This window comes from Homalodisca vitripennis, chromosome 7 (assembly GCF_021130785.1).
Source record: "Homalodisca vitripennis isolate AUS2020 chromosome 7, UT_GWSS_2.1, whole genome shotgun sequence".
NCBI lineage: Eukaryota > Metazoa > Arthropoda > Insecta > Hemiptera > Cicadellidae > Homalodisca > Homalodisca vitripennis.
Genome location: NC_060213.1, coordinates 30065060 through 30070471, shown reverse-complemented (window position 1 = coordinate 30070471; position 5412 = coordinate 30065060).

Below are 5412 nucleotides of genomic sequence, written 5' to 3'. Positions count from 1 at the left end.
CATGCTAGAGTTACGGGGAAAGAAATCTAAAAGGCTGCGGGTTTTTCGGCCATGTGTTTATTTTCAAATAATTTGGTGAGACGAAAAACAGCTTGACAAGCAGACGACATACAACAACAACGGTGCATTGACAGATAGGTTAAGCAAGATGTTTAATCCAAAAGGCAAATAAATCAATTTGTATCAGGTAAGTGATCTTATGCATACAAACGCAGACAAATCTGGAGAATCGCAATCTAATTGGCGATAAATAACATTGAAACCAATTTTATCATGAAAACGTTTGAAACTAATGACAATAAGAATCGCACAGTTATGATTTTTTTTATTTCTCCATCAAAAACATTGTGAACGCAATTGTTTTTATAAGTTTAACGTGTTCTGTATGCCTTTATAACCTTCAAACAAATGTTCTAGCTGGCAGTTTTTGTGTCTCTCTTTTGAAAAAAATACTTCCATGCCAAAGATTTTTGTGTAACCATTCTTGGCAAACAACTCAAATATGTCAATCTACAGCAATAAATATTCTAGTTGCAAGTGCGAAACATTTTAAACAATATTAGCAACAGGCAATATTACTTATATAATTGGATACAAAGTAAGTAGTGAAAGAGTATTGATAGGCTACTTTACTTGTATTGGAACAATCAGGTAGGGTAGTATGATAAGCGGACCCGGTTTTTTATATTGAAATTGGTAAACAATATTACTTAATCATAACCATTGATATAATCAATTGATACCAATTAATTATTACAACAATTAACTTAAATAATCTATATCAACAGCTGTAAACAATTTCAAATAATACTCGTAATATAATATTTCAATTTTATACAAGTAACATTTGATTATTAAAAATGGCTATCAATTTTAGGAAACTACATGACATTGCTTTAAAAGGTGATAAGACATGTTTTCGTGACTTCAACATGTTGGACAGGTTGGAACAAAACACCCATTATGTGAAATTTGTAGGAAAGAAACAACTGTAACTGTGAGAGGAGTAAATATGGTCGTCTTCAGTTTTCCTAATTTTGGTAATAATAATTTGTTTAATCATAAACTGGACTCATAAAGATGCATTATTGTAGTGCGATATAGTTCACCAGTAACTGAATAGTGGCAGACTTTAGTGGTAGATAGTTTAGTCTAGGTCAGTGACGCTCTAGGTGTAATTGGAGAATTACCAGATTGTGTCTTGTTCACGAGTGCCACTGTGTAGGCCTACGATGGTAACTATTTATTGTAATAATTTAACATGTTCATGCGCACTATTTTTCTTCAGTTAGCCCAAGATTGAGTAATCGAATAAAGCTCTAAATTTTAAAGATCTACCCAGATAATGTAGGGTTGAAAAGGCAAGAAAACACCCTGGGGATCTATTGTGACAACCTTAAAATCTAAACAAGTCATATTGAGAGTCTTAATCTACCCTGTAGCTTGAAGACATACAAAAACATAGCAGACAATGACATCAGCTGAATCAGTGTGAATAAGGGACAAAACTGTGCATGTCTGAGTTATGGGTGATTCATATTGCACACCAGAAATAAATGTATAAGGAAAATAAGTCACAATTGAGTTATGCCGCAATGAACGTGTTAAGTTTCTAGGATTTAAAAATTGTCTTTAAACCTTTTCTGTAATTATTTGCTTTACACACTTCACATTATTGTTGTTCTTTTTCAAATTCTTAGAAAGTAAATAAGAAAGCAACATAAAACAATGTGGAAAACCCTAAAAATAATTCTTTTAAGGGAAATAGTGGCTGCATTGTAATAAGCGGTCACTGCGACAATCGAATCATCAATATTTTTGATTATCTATTAAGCAATAAAAACTCTAAACGTTAACCCGAATTACATTATATGTTGCAGCCGAACTACTTAGAGTTGAACAATCTGATAATAGTCCCTCCAGGCATCACTGATGGTGACTAATGGAAAAAAACCCTTGTAGATAGTAGATTACATGTTGGTAATGTATTGAAATTCTAATCGTAAATTATGTGATACTCAAAAATATAAAGCCACCAAACAATAATTAGTTATTTGAACTTATTGCTGTTAGAAGATAATAGACGTGGTTTAGAATTCTCCGTTAATTTTCAGTAATGTTCTTACATGTTTATTATAGCTCATAAGGCAAAATTTTTATCTTGGTTATTTCACAATAAAAATGAACTGATTGATAAAATTGAATGTTAAAAAGCAGATCCAATTTAGATAATACTTTAAAAGATATTTTTCAGTAATTTATTTTATAGAAAGTAAATCATGCATAATTTGCAAAGGGGCATAATTTTTTACCTTCAGGCATTCCTTTTATGTAGACAAAAAGATCAATGGGCCCAAAATTCACTCTTAGGACACACCATATTGTATTAAGATAATATTTAACTCAAAGTGATTCTTAATATTTTTGTTATTAGTGTTAAGTTGATTTCTCATGTTTGGTCCCATAAAAAATACTTAAACAAATTTTAACATATATTCCTTTTATTACCCAATAAGTACAAAATATATAGTGTTTTTCGTGACAAATATTGAAAATTTTACTTATTTCCATAAAATATATCAATATTTATGAATTAAATTTTCTCCTTTCTAAACCATGTTGTCAACCCAAAGTTGAATAAATTGTTTTCTAGGTTTGTTAATTGATTTGCTTTAGCTTATCAGTACATTTTAATTTATGATAAATTTAAAGGCCTCTAGTTTATCATCAGTCATCACATCAGTCTCTTCTCTTTCCTAGAAATGGGTGTTATTTTATTAAATTTTAATCCACCAGAGAAAATGTTATATGCCTTTACCAACTATACATTTGCTTACATATCTGTATTTACTGTTTCTGTGTAGAATTAGTTAAATTATTTGGATTGTTAATTAATTAACATAATTTATTAGTTATTAGCAGATCTTGGCAGGAGATAACAAACTGTATGATTTATTTTGTATTTGTAATTAATTATGCTCCTTTGAACAAGTGGTTAGTATTCTTGGGCAGTTTAACCCAATGTTAAATTAATTATCAATCCTTGGATTAATTAGATGACAAAGCTTACAGTGATATTGGGTTTACCAGTGGGACAGTTGGTACTTATGGGACACCATGGCAATTTGAAAGTTAATTATTCTTGAGCCCTAGCATAATATAGAATTGAGGTATACTACCATCTCAAGGGTAACAAAAATTACAATCTTGATGATTTAAATTACACTCCTCACCTTTTTATGTTCTGTTTTCATATTTTTAACAGTGGGTACAATCTTCATGCAAAAATAATTTTTATATGTTGGACAAAAAATTATATTCTGAGTCAAGCCCCTAGTTTTGAACCTTACCAATATAGTCTTTTTTCAGGCTTGGATCTCATTGAAGAACACTTTTGCTTTGATATACACATCTGTTGGCTTGATTAAAAACAAATTCCAGCTTTGTTGGAAGGTTTCATATTTGGCTGTCATCTTGGTATGTTAAACTGTAAAATTACGGTAAATTAGGCCCTATTAGTTTAGATGGTAAATTTGTACAACACTTACAGTACAATTTATTACTTTCAAGGTTGTAATATTAATTATATCCATAAAATTTTCAAATATTTAGGAACTCTATCATCTTGAAACCTTACAAGACAAAATATTGTTTGTAAACATATCCACTTATTGTATACTCCTAAAACAATTCAGTATTATTCTATACCTCCAAAATTTTTGTATGTTTGTTACTTTGAAAACTATTAATAATTCAGATGCGACTAGATGTCTTTCCAAAGTTTGACCAGTCGCCATATGAATGTTAAGGAATATAGCAGAATATACTAAAATAAAAGCTGTTTAATATTAAGTAATATTTTGGGGCTATGGCAGAAAATAGTTAAAGTTTGTATACAAATGCTTAATGGGGACTAATTTGAAACTTTTTATTGGTTGAGACTGGTTAAAAAAGATCCAAGCTATGAGCAAGAACTATCACAAGTTTAGTCTTGATACACTAAATCGTTAAAAACACTATGGCAGTTAAGGTATTCACAAGCTCACATTATGTTGCATATAAGCCCACACATACATATATCAATTTTTGTTTTATGGGAGTTTTGGTTCTGGAGGCCATGGTCAGTGAAAATGCAAAATGATCTCCTAAATGATTTCTATGAAATCTACCAAAAACACAAATTTTCAAAAGTATTATGAGATATAAGCTCTTTCAATTGTTGTTCTTGTTAATTTACATATTTTGTTACAATTACCAAGGTACTTCCAATATTGCAGGTATTTCAAAGATATTCTAGAAAAATATTTAGATATGACAAAATGTATAGATTTTGCTTTATTCAGTTTTGTATATCATTTAGGCCTACTATTGTATAACATATCTTTTCATAAGTTTCAGTAGCCTTGCATAGTTTAAAAAATGATTGGGGATGGTACATTTTATTAAATTGCAAAATTATTTCCTCAAGTGTTCACCAAGTATGAAATAGCCATTTTGGTTAATAAGCTAGACTTAGCTTTATTAAAAGTTAAAGCTCAAGTTATAACTTGATGATTAACTTCTGTTTTATATTGTTTCAGATATTAATCCAAACCATCACAGATGGATTGTCATAGACAAGCACCTTATGCAGGCCGTAACACTGTCCCTGTGTTTGATTCTCATGATAGTTCAAGACATGAATTTTATAGAGATGTAGGTCATAAGTTTTACGGCAATTCAGAGAATCTTTCACGTGGAAATTCAGGATATTTGTCCTGTGACAGTTCAGAGCATCAATCTTTTGAATATTCAAGGTATAAAGTATCAGATAATGCAGAGTATAAGTCTTACGGCAGTCCCCATCATAGACTTTCAAGCACTGTAGATCGCAAGATAACTGACAATCGAAGTTTTGACACTTCAAAGCGTTTTAAGGATTCAGATCACAATTCAAGATACCAACCTTACAGATATTCACAGAATAAATCTTACGGCAATGAAAGGCAAGAGCCTGATGGATATTCAGAGCTAAAGCCTTATGGAAATTCCAGATATCAATTTCATAGAGATTCAGGTTTTATGTCTTATGACAATTCAGAGCATCAACCTTCTGAATATTCGAGGTATGAACATTTATATAATGCTGAGTATAAGTCTTTTGGCATTCACAATAATCAACCTTCTAGCAGGTTAGATCACAAGTTTTCTGATAATCCAAATCATAGTATTGACACTTTAAGGCATTTTCAGGATTCAGATCGCAAATCATATAATGATTCAATGGACCAATTTTTTGACAGTTCAAGGAATGTGTTCAATAACAATCCTGTGAATAAACAGGATATGTCTAGTTTTCGAACACAGCCAAACCCATTAGAAACTCAAACATCACTTTCATTCTTGCCAAAATCTGACCAAACAGACGTTTCA